This window comes from Hyla sarda, unplaced genomic scaffold, assembly GCF_029499605.1.
Source record: "Hyla sarda isolate aHylSar1 unplaced genomic scaffold, aHylSar1.hap1 scaffold_1133, whole genome shotgun sequence".
NCBI classification, from domain to species: Eukaryota; Metazoa; Chordata; class Amphibia; order Anura; family Hylidae; genus Hyla; species Hyla sarda.
The window spans coordinates 81876-98243 of record NW_026607754.1 but is presented as its reverse complement, the minus strand read 5'-3'; the positions used below and the strand labels follow the sequence as shown (position 1 = coordinate 98243).

Sequence of the window (16368 nt, the reverse complement as noted above, 5' to 3'; positions counted from 1 at the left end):
CGGGACATAGACAGCCAGCTGATGACCAATCCATTAGTGCAATGGATGGCTGGAAGCATTTGTCTTTGCCTTTGCAATACCACAGAAGCAATGCATGGTCAATGTACAGCAATGATACACCTGTGTGAACAGCCAGGAGACCCCCCCCCCCCCCCATGTTATGTTACATAGTTACATAGTTAGTACGGTCGAAAAAAGACATATGTCCATCAAGTTCAACCAGGGAATTAAGGGGTAGGGGTGTGGCGCGATATTGGGGAAGGGATGAGATTTTATATTTCTTCATAAGCATTAATCTTATTTTGTCAATTAGGAACATTCAGCACCCACCCGCTATCAAGGCAGCTGCCTATCATGTCATGCCCTACCTGCACAGGTGTGCTGGCTACTCAAATGATCCAATTAAGGAGGCCATTTAGTCAGCAGCAGCAGAAGTCCTGTGCCTGGACGCTCCAACAGGGGCCAGACACAAGCAGAAGCAGAAGCAGCAGAAGCAGCAGCAGCACCACCTTTTGTTTTTTGGCTGCAGCAGCAGCAAGGCCCACAGGGCTGGCTAGCTGGCTAGCCAGCAAGCAGGTAGCAATGAAAGTAGGAATCTTTCTTTTTAACCCTGTAAGGGGGTGGTGCACTGTACCCGAAGATACTGCCATATCGGGTCAATGCATAGGGCGACGGAAGCAAGCTTCGAAATCGGCCCCCGTTCTCAAAAATCCATTTAATATATGGTCCCCAGATAGGGGACGTATCAGATATTAAACTGATAAGAACAGATACTACACTTGATCTTAGCCAAAAGGCCGAGAAGCGATAACCGTGAAAGGGGCGGGCCCAACAAGGTCCCCTTCATGGGCACTATCACTGCTTGCTGTCAGGGAGGCTGCCAGACAATTTTCCATGCACACTCTGGGCTGGGGGGCAGTCAACCACCAGTACACACAGCAGAACCTAAACCCATACCATTATTGCTAAGCAGCAAGACAGGGGCCCATTGCACTCCCACGGGGCCTTTTTAAATGCAATCCATAACCCGGATTTGCCAGGAACCCTTCTTACTCCTCCTACTTGCATGTGACACTGGGCTTAGGATGTGCATAGGAAACACACACACAAGCACACACCTACCTTTGTTGCCTGCAGATGCCTCCTTGGCTGTCCCCAAACGGTATCAAACCAACACCCACGGGAAGCTGTAAGCATAGAGGACATGCCTGCACCCCATTGGACTTACCTGTGTGGGTTAAATCCGGGTTATTTGACAACCTATGGCGGTGATGGTTCTGCTCAGGCAGAGCAGTGCTGATGCTCCTCATAAAGCTGTCGCTGCTGTGAAGGTTCTAGGTGACATCACAAATCCCTATGGTTACATACACAACAAAGCTGGGTTGTTGTTGTTTACACTCTGCAAGGCCTGTGGAAGTGAGTGACATCATAGCACTGTAGTTCTGAGGGTTCAAGATGGATGCAACAATCTCCTGTTGCTTCTATGAAGGCCGTAATAGACGACATCACCAAACAGCTCCATAGTCACATACACAGCAAAGGAGAGATGTTGTTTACACCTAGTGATGTCAGTGGTATTGAGTGACATCACAGCACAGTGCTAAGGCTCCTGGGCCTGGACACAGCAGCGGCTGCAATATCTCAACGGAGAATACGTTTATATCTATGTGTGTGTGTGCGCATATATATATATATATATATATATATATATATATATATATATATATTTCTCCGCCGAAATCACTTTTAAACCCATTTCCACCTTTTTTTCCCTTCTCTTCCTCTTACTTTTTTTTCACGTTTTTTTACGTTTTTCTCCTTTTCGCCTCTTTTCTGGGCGTATTATTCTTCTTTTTCTTCTTTTTTTTCGTCTAATGCATACCCCATCAGTGCAGCAATGCTTATTCAATACCGCCAGCAGATGGAGACACTGGGGGATAATTTTCTAAGGATTTATACTGATTTTTCCTGTCTGAATTTGTCGCACAGAAAGTTGCAGGCCAAATATGTGTGACATTTCTGCGACTTTAGCTTCTAGAGCATTTTTACAACATTATACATAGGTGCTGAATACATAAAAAGCGACTGTTCAGCGACAGACAAGTCGCATCGGCTGAAAGTAGGCCAGAATGTCAGTCCATGTTGGAGCAGGTTTAGATACAGTCTAAAGCATAGATCTCAAAGTCTGTGCACAGAATTTAGCAAGGGCCTCGCACCTTCTGATGCATCAGGTAGGTGCACAATAGCATAGCCTAACCCTCTGTACTTTGGTCTATATTGATGCGGGACATAGACAGCCAGCTGATGACCAATCCATTAGTGCAATGGATGGCTGGAAGCATTTGTCTTTGCCTTTGCAATACCACAGAAGCAATGCATGGTCAATGTACAGCAATGACACACCTGTGTGAACAGCCAGGAGACCCCCCCCCCCCATGTTATGTTACATAGTTACATAGTTAGTACGGTCGAAAAAAGACATATGTCCATCAAGTTCAACCAGGGAATTAAGGGGTAGGGGTGTGGCGCGATATTGGGGAAGGGATGAGATTTTATATTTCTTCATAAGCATTAATCTTATTTTGTCAATTAGGAACATTCAGCACCCACCCGCTATCAAGGCAGCTGCCTATCATGTCATGCCCTACCTGCACAGGTGTGCTGGCTACTCAAATGATCCAATTAAGGAGGCCATTTAGTCAGCAGCAGCAGAAGTCCTGTGCCTGGACGCTCCAACAGGGGCCAGACACAAGCAGAAGCAGAAGCAGCAGAAGCAGCAGCAGCACCACCTTTTGTTTTTTGGCTGCAGCAGCAGCAAGGCCCACAGGGCTGGCTAGCTGGCTAGCCAGCAAGCAGGTAGCAATGAAAGTAGGAATCTTTCTTTTTAACCCTGTAAGGGGGTGGTGCACTGTACCCGAAGATACTGCCATATCGGGTCAATGCATAGGGCGACGGAAGCAAGCTTCGAAATCGGCCCCCGTTCTCAAAAATCCATTTAATATATGGTCCCCAGATAGGGGACGTATCAGATATTAAACTGATAAGAACAGATACTACACTTGATCTTAGCCAAAAGGCCGAGAAGCGATAACCGTGAAAGGGGCGGGCCCAACAAGGTCCCCTTCATGGGCACTATCACTGCTTGCTGTCAGGGAGGCTGCCAGACAATTTTCCATGCACACTCTGGGCTGGGGGGCAGTCAACCACCAGTACACACAGCAGAACCTAAACCCATACCATTATTGCTAAGCAGCAAGACAGGGGCCCATTGCACTCCCACGGGGCCTTTTTAAATGCAATCCATAACCCGGATTTGCCAGGAACCCTTCTTACTCCTCCTACTTGCATGTGACACTGGGCTTAGGATGTGCATAGGAAACACACACACAAGCACACACCTACCTTTGTTGCCTGCAGATGCCTCCTTGGCTGTCCCCAAACGGTATCAAACCAACACCCACGGGAAGCTGTAAGCATAGAGGACATGCCTGCACCCCATTGGACTTACCTGTGTGGGTTAAATCCGGGTTATTTGACAACCTATGGCGGTGATGGTTCTGCTCAGGCAGAGCAGTGCTGATGCTCCTCATAAAGCTGTCGCTGCTGTGAAGGTTCTAGGTGACATCACAAATCCCTATGGTTACATACACAACAAAGCTGGGTTGTTGTTGTTTACACTCTGCAAGGCCTGTGGAAGTGAGTGACATCATAGCACTGTAGTTCTGAGGGTTCAAGATGGATGCAACAATCTCCTGTTGCTTCTATGAAGGCCGTAATAGACGACATCACCAAACAGCTCCATAGTCACATACACAGCAAAGGAGAGATGTTGTTTACACCTAGTGATGTCAGTGGTATTGAGTGACATCACAGCACAGTGCTAAGGCTCCTGGGCCTGGACACAGCAGCGGCTGCAATATCTCAACGGAGAATACGTTTATATCTATGTGTGTGTGTGCGCATATATATATATATATATATATATATATATATATATATATATATATATATATATATATTTCTCCGCCGAAATCACTTTTAAACCCATTTCCACCTTTTTTTCCCTTCTCTTCCTCTTACTTTTTTTTCACGTTTTTTTACGTTTTTCTCCTTTTCGCCTCTTTTCTGGGCGTATTATTCTTCTTTTTCTTCTTTTTTTTCGTCTAATGCATACCCCATCAGTGCAGCAATGCTTATTCAATACCGCCAGCAGATGGAGACACTGGGGGATAATTTTCTAAGGATTTATACTGATTTTTCCTGTCTGAATTTGTCGCACAGAAAGTTGCAGGCCAAATATGTGTGACATTTCTGCGACTTTAGCTTCTAGAGCATTTTTACAACATTATACATAGGTGCTGAATACATAAAAAGCGACTGTTCAGCGACAGACAAGTCGCATCGGCTGAAAGTAGGCCAGAATGTCAGTCCATGTTGGAGCAGGTTTAGATACAGTCTAAAGCATAGATCTCAAAGTCTGTGCACAGAATTTAGCAAGGGCCTCGCACCTTCTGATGCATCAGGTAGGTGCACAATAGCATAGCCTAACCCTCTGTACTTTGGTCTATATTGATGCGGGACATAGACAGCCAGCTGATGACCAATCCATTAGTGCAATGGATGGCTGGAAGCATTTGTCTTTGCCTTTGCAATACCACAGAAGCAATGCATGGTCAATGTACAGCAATGACACACCTGTGTGAACAGCCAGGAGACCCCCCCCCCCATGTTATGTTACATAGTTACATAGTTAGTACGGTCGAAAAAAGACATATGTCCATCAAGTTCAACCAGGGAATTAAGGGGTAGGGGTGTGGCGCGATATTGGGGAAGGGATGAGATTTTATATTTCTTCATAAGCATTAATCTTATTTTGTCAATTAGGAACATTCAGCACCCACCCGCTATCAAGGCAGCTGCCTATCATGTCATGCCCTACCTGCACAGGTGTGCTGGCTACTCAAATGATCCAATTAAGGAGGCCATTTAGTCAGCAGCAGCAGAAGTCCTGTGCCTGGACGCTCCAACAGGGGCCAGACACAAGCAGAAGCAGAAGCAGCAGAAGCAGCAGCAGCACCACCTTTTGTTTTTTGGCTGCAGCAGCAGCAAGGCCCACAGGGCTGGCTAGCTGGCTAGCCAGCAAGCAGGTAGCAATGAAAGTAGGAATCTTTCTTTTTAACCCTGTAAGGGGGTGGTGCACTGTACCCGAAGATACTGCCATATCGGGTCAATGCATAGGGCGACGGAAGCAAGCTTCGAAATCGGCCCCCGTTCTCAAAAATCCATTTAATATATGGTCCCCAGATAGGGGACGTATCAGATATTAAACTGATAAGAACAGATACTACACTTGATCTTAGCCAAAAGGCCGAGAAGCGATAACCGTGAAAGGGGCGGGCCCAACAAGGTCCCCTTCATGGGCACTATCACTGCTTGCTGTCAGGGAGGCTGCCAGACAATTTTCCATGCACACTCTGGGCTGGGGGGCAGTCAACCACCAGTACACACAGCAGAACCTAAACCCATACCATTATTGCTAAGCAGCAAGACAGGGGCCCATTGCACTCCCACGGGGCCTTTTTAAATGCAATCCATAACCCGGATTTGCCAGGAACCCTTCTTACTCCTCCTACTTGCATGTGACACTGGGCTTAGGATCTGCATAGGAAACACACACACAAGCACACACCTACCTTTGTTGCCTGCAGATGCCTCCTTGGCTGTCCCCAAACGGTATCAAACCAACACCCACGGGAAGCTGTAAGCATAGAGGACATGCCTGCACCCCATTGGACTTACCTGTGTGGGTTAAATCCGGGTTATTTGACAACCTATGGCGGTGATGGTTCTGCTCAGGCAGAGCAGTGCTGATGCTCCTCATAAAGCTGTCGCTGCTGTGAAGGTTCTAGGTGACATCACAAATCCCTATGGTTACATACACAACAAAGCTGGGTTGTTGTTGTTTACACTCTGCAAGGCCTGTGGAAGTGAGTGACATCATAGCACTGTAGTTCTGAGGGTTCAAGATGGATGCAACAATCTCCTGTTGCTTCTATGAAGGCCGTAATAGACGACATCACCAAACAGCTCCATAGTCACATACACAGCAAAGGAGAGATGTTGTTTACACCTAGTGATGTCAGTGGTATTGAGTGACATCACAGCACAGTGCTAAGGCTCCTGGGCCTGGACACAGCAGCGGCTGCAATATCTCAACGGAGAATACGTTTATATCTATGTGTGTGTGTGCGCATATATATATATATATATATATATATATATATATATATATATATATATATATATATATTTCTCCGCCGAAATCACTTTTAAACCCATTTCCACCTTTTTTTCCCTTCTCTTCCTCTTCCTTTTTTTTCACGTTTTTTTACGTTTTTCTCCTTTTCGCCTCTTTTCTGGGCGTATTATTCTTCTTTTTCTTCTTTTTTTTCGTCTAATGCATACCCCATCAGTGCAGCAATGCTTATTCAATACCGCCAGCAGATGGAGACACTGGGGGATAATTTTCTAAGGATTTATACTGATTTTTCCTGTCTGAATTTGTCGCACAGAAAGTTGCAGGCCAAATATGTGTGACATTTCTGCGACTTTAGCTTCTAGAGCATTTTTACAACATTATACATAGGTGCTGAATACATAAAAAGCGACTGTTCAGCGACAGACAAGTCGCATCGGCTGAAAGTAGGCCAGAATGTCAGTCCATGTTGGAGCAGGTTTAGATACAGTCTAAAGCATAGATCTCAAAGTCTGTGCACAGAATTTAGCAAGGGCCTCGCACCTTCTGATGCATCAGGTAGGTGCACAATAGCATAGCCTAACCCTCTGTACTTTGGTCTATATTGATGCGGGACATAGACAGCCAGCTGATGACCAATCCATTAGTGCAATGGATGGCTGGAAGCATTTGTCTTTGCCTTTGCAATACCACAGAAGCAATGCATGGTCAATGTACAGCAATGACACACCTGTGTGAACAGCCAGGAGACCCCCCCCCCCCCCATGTTATGTTACATAGTTACATAGTTAGTACGGTCGAAAAAAGACATATGTCCATCAAGTTCAACCAGGGAATTAAGGGGTAGGGGTGTGGCGCGATATTGGGGAAGGGATGAGATTTTATATTTCTTCATAAGCATTAATCTTATTTTGTCAATTAGGAACATTCAGCACCCACCCGCTATCAAGGCAGCTGCCTATCATGTCATGCCCTACCTGCACAGGTGTGCTGGCTACTCAAATGATCCAATTAAGGAGGCCATTTAGTCAGCAGCAGCAGAAGTCCTGTGCCTGGACGCTCCAACAGGGGCCAGACACAAGCAGAAGCAGAAGCAGCAGCAGCACCACCTTTTGTTTTTTGGCTGCAGCAGCAGCAAGGCCCACAGGGCTGGCTAGCTGGCTAGCCAGCAAGCAGGTAGCAATGAAAGTAGGAATCTTTCTTTTTAACCCTGTAAGGGGGTGGTGCACTGTACCCGAAGATACTGCCATATCGGGTCAATGCATAGGGCGACGGAAGCAAGCTTCGAAATCGGCCCCCGTTCTCAAAAATCCATTTAATATATGGTCCCCAGATAGGGGACGTATCAGATATTAAACTGATAAGAACAGATACTACACTTGATCTTAGCCAAAAGGCCGAGAAGCGATAACCGTGAAAGGGGCGGGCCCAACAAGGTCCCCTTCATGGGCACTATCACTGCTTGCTGTCAGGGAGGCTGCCAGACAATTTTCCATGCACACTCTGGGCTGGGGGGCAGTCAACCACCAGTACACACAGCAGAACCTAAACCCATACCATTATTGCTAAGCAGCAAGACAGGGGCCCATTGCACTCCCACGGGGCCTTTTTAAATGCAATCCATAACCCGGATTTGCCAGGAACCCTTCTTACTCCTCCTACTTGCATGTGACACTGGGCTTAGGATCTGCATAGGAAACACACACACAAGCACACACCTACCTTTGTTGCCTGCAGATGCCTCCTTGGCTGTCCCCAAACGGTATCAAACCAACACCCACGGGAAGCTGTAAGCATAGAGGACATGCCTGCACCCCATTGGACTTACCTGTGTGGGTTAAATCCGGGTTATTTGACAACCTATGGCGGTGATGGTTCTGCTCAGGCAGAGCAGTGCTGATGCTCCTCATAAAGCTGTCGCTGCTGTGAAGGTTCTAGGTGACATCACAAATCCCTATGGTTACATACACAACAAAGCTGGGTTGTTGTTGTTTACACTCTGCAAGGCCTGTGGAAGTGAGTGACATCATAGCACTGTAGTTCTGAGGGTTCAAGATGGATGCAACAATCTCCTGTTGCTTCTATGAAGGCCGTAATAGACGACATCACCAAACAGCTCCATAGTCACATACACAGCAAAGGAGAGATGTTGTTTACACCTAGTGATGTCAGTGGTATTGAGTGACATCACAGCACAGTGCTAAGGCTCCTGGGCCTGGACACAGCAGCGGCTGCAATATCTCAACGGAGAATACGTTTATATCTATGTGTGTGTGTGCGCATATATATATATATATATATATATATATATATATATATATATATTTCTCCGCCGAAATCACTTTTAAACCCATTTCCACCTTTTTTTCCCTTCTCTTCCTCTTACTTTTTTTTCACGTTTTTTTACGTTTTTCTCCTTTTCGCCTCTTTTCTGGGCGTATTATTCTTCTTTTTCTTCTTTTTTTTCGTCTAATGCATACCCCATCAGTGCAGCAATGCTTATTCAATACCGCCAGCAGATGGAGACACTGGGGGATAATTTTCTAAGGATTTATACTGATTTTTCCTGTCTGAATTTGTCGCACAGAAAGTTGCAGGCCAAATATGTGTGACATTTCTGCGACTTTAGCTTCTAGAGCATTTTTACAACATTATACATAGGTGCTGAATACATAAAAAGCGACTGTTCAGCGACAGACAAGTCGCATCGGCTGAAAGTAGGCCAGAATGTCAGTCCATGTTGGAGCAGGTTTAGATACAGTCTAAAGCATAGATCTCAAAGTCTGTGCACAGAATTTAGCAAGGGCCTCGCACCTTCTGATGCATCAGGTAGGTGCACAATAGCATAGCCTAACCCTCTGTACTTTGGTCTATATTGATGCGGGACATAGACAGCCAGCTGATGACCAATCCATTAGTGCAATGGATGGCTGGAAGCATTTGTCTTTGCCTTTGCAATACCACAGAAGCAATGCATGGTCAATGTACAGCAATGACACACCTGTGTGAACAGCCAGGAGACCCCCCCCCCATGTTATGTTACATAGTTACATAGTTAGTACGGTCGAAAAAAGACATATGTCCATCAAGTTCAACCAGGGAATTAAGGGGTAGGGGTGTGGCGCGATATTGGGGAAGGGATGAGATTTTATATTTCTTCATAAGCATTAATCTTATTTTGTCAATTAGGAACATTCAGCACCCACCCGCTATCAAGGCAGCTGCCTATCATGTCATGCCCTACCTGCACAGGTGTGCTGGCTACTCAAATGATCCAATTAAGGAGGCCATTTAGTCAGCAGCAGCAGAAGTCCTGTGCCTGGACGCTCCAACAGGGGCCAGACACAAGCAGAAGCAGAAGCAGCAGAAGCAGCAGCAGCACCACCTTTTGTTTTTTGGCTGCAGCAGCAGCAAGGCCCACAGGGCTGGCTAGCTGGCTAGCCAGCAAGCAGGTAGCAATGAAAGTAGGAATCTTTCTTTTTAACCCTGTAAGGGGGTGGTGCACTGTACCCGAAGATACTGCCATATCGGGTCAATGCATAGGGCGACGGAAGCAAGCTTCGAAATCGGCCCCCGTTCTCAAAAATCCATTTAATATATGGTCCCCAGATAGGGGACGTATCAGATATTAAACTGATAAGAACAGATACTACACTTGATCTTAGCCAAAAGGCCGAGAAGCGATAACCGTGAAAGGGGCGGGCCCAACAAGGTCCCCTTCATGGGCACTATCACTGCTTGCTGTCAGGGAGGCTGCCAGACAATTTTCCATGCACACTCTGGGCTGGGGGGCAGTCAACCACCAGTACACACAGCAGAACCTAAACCCATACCATTATTGCTAAGCAGCAAGACAGGGGCCCATTGCACTCCCACGGGGCCTTTTTAAATGCAATCCATAACCCGGATTTGCCAGGAACCCTTCTTACTCCTCCTACTTGCATGTGACACTGGGCTTAGGATCTGCATAGGAAACACACACACAAGCACACACCTACCTTTGTTGCCTGCAGATGCCTCCTTGGCTGTCCCCAAACGGTATCAAACCAACACCCACGGGAAGCTGTAAGCATAGAGGACATGCCTGCACCCCATTGGACTTACCTGTGTGGGTTAAATCCGGGTTATTTGACAACCTATGGCGGTGATGGTTCTGCTCAGGCAGAGCAGTGCTGATGCTCCTCATAAAGCTGTCGCTGCTGTGAAGGTTCTAGGTGACATCACAAATCCCTATGGTTACATACACAACAAAGCTGGGTTGTTGTTGTTTACACTCTGCAAGGCCTGTGGAAGTGAGTGACATCATAGCACTGTAGTTCTGAGGGTTCAAGATGGATGCAACAATCTCCTGTTGCTTCTATGAAGGCCGTAATAGACGACATCACCAAACAGCTCCATAGTCACATACACAGCAAAGGAGAGATGTTGTTTACACCTAGTGATGTCAGTGGTATTGAGTGACATCACAGCACAGTGCTAAGGCTCCTGGGCCTGGACACAGCAGCGGCTGCAATATCTCAACGGAGAATACGTTTATATCTATGTGTGTGTGTGCGCATATATATATATATATATATATATATATATATATATATATATATTTCTCCGCCGAAATCACTTTTAAACCCATTTCCACCTTTTTTTCCCTTCTCTTCCTCTTACTTTTTTTTCACGTTTTTTTACGTTTTTCTCCTTTTCGCCTCTTTTCTGGGCGTATTATTCTTCTTTTTCTTCTTTTTTTTCGTCTAATGCATACCCCATCAGTGCAGCAATGCTTATTCAATACCGCCAGCAGATGGAGACACTGGGGGATAATTTTCTAAGGATTTATACTGATTTTTCCTGTCTGAATTTGTCGCACAGAAAGTTGCAGGCCAAATATGTGTGACATTTCTGCGACTTTAGCTTCTAGAGCATTTTTACAACATTATACATAGGTGCTGAATACATAAAAAGCGACTGTTCAGCGACAGACAAGTCGCATCGGCTGAAAGTAGGCCAGAATGTCAGTCCATGTTGGAGCAGGTTTAGATACAGTCTAAAGCATAGATCTCAAAGTCTGTGCACAGAATTTAGCAAGGGCCTCGCACCTTCTGATGCATCAGGTAGGTGCACAATAGCATAGCCTAACCCTCTGTACTTTGGTCTATATTGATGCGGGACATAGACAGCCAGCTGATGACCAATCCATTAGTGCAATGGATGGCTGGAAGCATTTGTCTTTGCCTTTGCAATACCACAGAAGCAATGCATGGTCAATGTACAGCAATGACACACCTGTGTGAACAGCCAGGAGACCCCCCCCCCCATGTTATGTTACATAGTTACATAGTTAGTACGGTCGAAAAAAGACATATGTCCATCAAGTTCAACCAGGGAATTAAGGGGTAGGGGTGTGGCGCGATATTGGGGAAGGGATGAGATTTTATATTTCTTCATAAGCATTAATCTTATTTTGTCAATTAGGAACATTCAGCACCCACCCGCTATCAAGGCAGCTGCCTATCATGTCATGCCCTACCTGCACAGGTGTGCTGGCTACTCAAATGATCCAATTAAGGAGGCCATTTAGTCAGCAGCAGCAGAAGTCCTGTGCCTGGACGCTCCAACAGGGGCCAGACACAAGCAGAAGCAGAAGCAGCAGAAGCAGCAGCAGCACCACCTTTTGTTTTTTGGCTGCAGCAGCAGCAAGGCCCACAGGGCTGGCTAGCTGGCTAGCCAGCAAGCAGGTAGCAATGAAAGTAGGAATCTTTCTTTTTAACCCTGTAAGGGGGTGGTGCACTGTACCCGAAGATACTGCCATATCGGGTCAATGCATAGGGCGACGGAAGCAAGCTTCGAAATCGGCCCCCGTTCTCAAAAATCCATTTAATATATGGTCCCCAGATAGGGGACGTATCAGATATTAAACTGATAAGAACAGATACTACACTTGATCTTAGCCAAAAGGCCGAGAAGCGATAACCGTGAAAGGGGCGGGCCCAACAAGGTCCCCTTCATGGGCACTATCACTGCTTGCTGTCAGGGAGGCTGCTAGACAATTTTCCATGCACACTCTGGGCTGGGGGGCAGTCAACCACCAGTACACACAGCAGAACCTAAACCCATACCATTATTGCTAAGCAGCAAGACAGGGGCCCATTGCACTCCCACGGGGCCTTTTTAAATGCAATCCATAACCCGGATTTGCCAGGAACCCTTCTTACTCCTCCTACTTGCATGTGACACTGGGCTTAGGATCTGCATAGGAAACACACACACAAGCACACACCTACCTTTGTTGCCTGCAGATGCCTCCTTGGCTGTCCCCAAACGGTATCAAACCAACACCCACGGGAAGCTGTAAGCATAGAGGACATGCCTGCACCCCATTGGACTTACCTGTGTGGGTTAAATCCGGGTTATTTGACAACCTATGGCGGTGATGGTTCTGCTCAGGCAGAGCAGTGCTGATGCTCCTCATAAAGCTGTCGCTGCTGTGAAGGTTCTAGGTGACATCACAAATCCCTATGGTTACATACACAACAAAGCTGGGTTGTTGTTGTTTACACTCTGCAAGGCCTGTGGAAGTGAGTGACATCATAGCACTGTAGTTCTGAGGGTTCAAGATGGATGCAACAATCTCCTGTTGCTTCTATGAAGGCCGTAATAGACGACATCACCAAACAGCTCCATAGTCACATACACAGCAAAGGAGAGATGTTGTTTACACCTAGTGATGTCAGTGGTATTGAGTGACATCACAGCACAGTGCTAAGGCTCCTGGGCCTGGACACAGCAGCGGCTGCAATATCTCAACGGAGAATACGTTTATATCTATGTGTGTGTGTGCGCATATATATATATATATATATATATATATATATATATATATATATATTTCTCCGCCGAAATCACTTTTAAACCCATTTCCACCTTTTTTTCCCTTCTCTTCCTCTTACTTTTTTTTCACGTTTTTTTACGTTTTTCTCCTTTTCGCCTCTTTTCTGGGCGTATTATTCTTCTTTTTCTTCTTTTTTTTCGTCTAATGCATACCCCATCAGTGCAGCAATGCTTATTCAATACCGCCAGCAGATGGAGACACTGGGGGATAATTTTCTAAGGATTTATACTGATTTTTCCTGTCTGAATTTGTCGCACAGAAAGTTGCAGGCCAAATATGTGTGACATTTCTGCGACTTTAGCTTCTAGAGCATTTTTACAACATTATACATAGGTGCTGAATACATAAAAAGCGACTGTTCAGCGACAGACAAGTCGCATCGGCTGAAAGTAGGCCAGAATGTCAGTCCATGTTGGAGCAGGTTTAGATACAGTCTAAAGCATAGATCTCAAAGTCTGTGCACAGAATTTAGCAAGGGCCTCGCACCTTCTGATGCATCAGGTAGGTGCACAATAGCATAGCCTAACCCTCTGTACTTTGGTCTATATTGATGCGGGACATAGACAGCCAGCTGATGACCAATCCATTAGTGCAATGGATGGCTGGAAGCATTTGTCTTTGCCTTTGCAATACCACAGAAGCAATGCATGGTCAATGTACAGCAATGACACACCTGTGTGAACAGCCAGGAGACCCCCCCCCCCATGTTATGTTACATAGTTACATAGTTAGTACGGTCGAAAAAAGACATATGTCCATCAAGTTCAACCAGGGAATTAAGGGGTAGGGGTGTGGCGCGATATTGGGGAAGGGATGAGATTTTATATTTCTTCATAAGCATTAATCTTATTTTGTCAATTAGGAACATTCAGCACCCACCCGCTATCAAGGCAGCTGCCTATCATGTCATGCCCTACCTGCACAGGTGTGCTGGCTACTCAAATGATCCAATTAAGGAGGCCATTTAGTCAGCAGCAGCAGAAGTCCTGTGCCTGGACGCTCCAACAGGGGCCAGACACAAGCAGAAGCAGAAGCAGCAGAAGCAGCAGCAGCACCACCTTTTGTTTTTTGGCTGCAGCAGCAGCAAGGCCCACAGGGCTGGCTAGCTGGCTAGCCAGCAAGCAGGTAGCAATGAAAGTAGGAATCTTTCTTTTTAACCCTGTAAGGGGGTGGTGCACTGTACCCGAAGATACTGCCATATCGGGTCAATGCATAGGGCGACGGAAGCAAGCTTCGAAATCGGCCCCCGTTCTCAAAAATCCATTTAATATATGGTCCCCAGATAGGGGACGTATCAGATATTAAACTGATAAGAACAGATACTACACTTGATCTTAGCCAAAAGGCCGAGAAGCGATAACCGTGAAAGGGGCGGGCCCAACAAGGTCCCCTTCATGGGCACTATCACTGCTTGCTGTCAGGGAGGCTGCCAGACAATTTTCCATGCACACTCTGGGCTGGGGGGCAGTCAACCACCAGTACACACAGCAGAACCTAAACCCATACCATTATTGCTAAGCAGCAAGACAGGGGCCCATTGCACTCCCACGGGGCCTTTTTAAATGCAATCCATAACCCGGATTTGCCAGGAACCCTTCTTACTCCTCCTACTTGCATGTGACACTGGGCTTAGGATCTGCATAGGAAACACACACACAAGCACACACCTACCTTTGTTGCCTGCAGATGCCTCCTTGGCTGTCCCCAAACGGTATCAAACCAACACCCACGGGAAGCTGTAAGCATAGAGGACATGCCTGCACCCCATTGGACTTACCTGTGTGGGTTAAATCCGGGTTATTTGACAACCTATGGCGGTGATGGTTCTGCTCAGGCAGAGCAGTGCTGATGCTCCTCATAAAGCTGTCGCTGCTGTGAAGGTTCTAGGTGACATCACAAATCCCTATGGTTACATACACAACAAAGCTGGGTTGTTGTTGTTTACACTCTGCAAGGCCTGTGGAAGTGAGTGACATCATAGCACTGTAGTTCTGAGGGTTCAAGATGGATGCAACAATCTCCTGTTGCTTCTATGAAGGCCGTAATAGACGACATCACCAAACAGCTCCATAGTCACATACACAGCAAAGGAGAGATGTTGTTTACACCTAGTGATGTCAGTGGTATTGAGTGACATCACAGCACAGTGCTAAGGCTCCTGGGCCTGGACACAGCAGCGGCTGCAATATCTCAACGGAGAATACGTTTATATCTATGTGTGTGTGTGCGCATATATATATATATATATATATATATATATATATTTCTCCGCCGAAATCACTTTTAAACCCATTTCCACCTTTTTTTCCCTTCTCTTCCTCTTACTTTTTTTTCACGTTTTTTTACGTTTTTCTCCTTTTCGCCTCTTTTCTGGGCGTATTATTCTTCTTTTTCTTCTTTTTTTTCGTCTAATGCATACCCCATCAGTGCAGCAATGCTTATTCAATACCGCCAGCAGATGGAGACACTGGGGGATAATTTTCTAAGGATTTATACTGATTTTTCCTGTCTGAATTTGTCGCACAGAAAGTTGCAGGCCAAATATGTGTGACATTTCTGCGACTTTAGCTTCTAGAGCATTTTTACAACATTATACATAGGTGCTGAATACATAAAAAGCGACTGTTCAGCGACAGACAAGTCGCATCGGCTGAAAGTAGGCCAGAATGTCAGTCCATGTTGGAGCAGGTTTAGATACAGTCTAAAGCATAGATCTCAAAGTCTGTGCACAGAATTTAGCAAGGGCCTCGCACCTTCTGATGCATCAGGTAGGTGCACAATAGCATAGCCTAACCCTCTGTACTTTGGTCTATATTGATGCGGGACATAGACAGCCAGCTGATGACCAATCCATTAGTGCAATGGATGGCTGGAAGCATTTGTCTTTGCCTTTGCAATACCACAGAAGCAATGCATGGTCAATGTACAGCAATGACACACCTGTGTGAACAGCCAGGAGACCCCCCCCCCCATGTTATGTTACATAGTTACATAGTTAGTACGGTCGAAAAAAGACATATGTCCATCAAGTTCAACCAGGGAATTAAGGGGTAGGGGTGTGGCGCGATATTGGGGAAGGGATGAGATTTTATATTTCTTCATAAGCATTAATCTTATTTTGTCAATTAGGAACATTCAGCACCCACCCGCTATCAAGGCAGCTGCCTATCATGTCATGCCCTACCTGCACAGGTGTGCTGGCTACTCAAATGATCCAATTAAGGAGGCC

The 16368-nt window shown here is 46.0% G+C and overlaps 7 non-coding genes across 7 annotated transcripts; all 7 read right to left on the bottom strand.

Annotated features, from left to right (window-relative positions):
• Positions 1 to 618: 618 nt before the first annotated feature.
• LOC130301706 (U2 spliceosomal RNA) lies at positions 619 to 809 on the bottom strand. Its single transcript, XR_008852060.1, has one exon. It is a non-coding gene; the product is annotated as a U2 spliceosomal RNA (small nuclear RNA).
• A 2089-nt stretch (positions 810 to 2898) lies between these two features.
• LOC130301705 (U2 spliceosomal RNA) lies at positions 2899 to 3089 on the bottom strand. The gene has a single exon (XR_008852059.1). It is a non-coding gene; the product is annotated as a U2 spliceosomal RNA (small nuclear RNA).
• A 2100-nt stretch (positions 3090 to 5189) lies between these two features.
• Positions 5190 to 5380, bottom strand: LOC130301704 (U2 spliceosomal RNA). Its single transcript, XR_008852058.1, has one exon. It is a non-coding gene; the product is annotated as a U2 spliceosomal RNA (small nuclear RNA).
• A 2094-nt stretch (positions 5381 to 7474) lies between these two features.
• Positions 7475 to 7665, bottom strand: LOC130301702 (U2 spliceosomal RNA). The gene has a single exon (XR_008852056.1). It is a non-coding gene; the product is annotated as a U2 spliceosomal RNA (small nuclear RNA).
• A 2085-nt stretch (positions 7666 to 9750) lies between these two features.
• On the bottom strand, positions 9751 to 9941 carry LOC130301701 (U2 spliceosomal RNA). Its single transcript, XR_008852055.1, has one exon. It is a non-coding gene; the product is annotated as a U2 spliceosomal RNA (small nuclear RNA).
• Positions 9942 to 12027: 2086 nt separating this feature from the next.
• Positions 12028 to 12218, bottom strand: LOC130301700 (U2 spliceosomal RNA). Its single transcript, XR_008852054.1, has one exon. It is a non-coding gene; the product is annotated as a U2 spliceosomal RNA (small nuclear RNA).
• Positions 12219 to 14306: 2088 nt separating this feature from the next.
• LOC130301699 (U2 spliceosomal RNA) lies at positions 14307 to 14497 on the bottom strand. Its single transcript, XR_008852053.1, has one exon. It is a non-coding gene; the product is annotated as a U2 spliceosomal RNA (small nuclear RNA).
• Positions 14498 to 16368: the final 1871 nt, after the last annotated feature.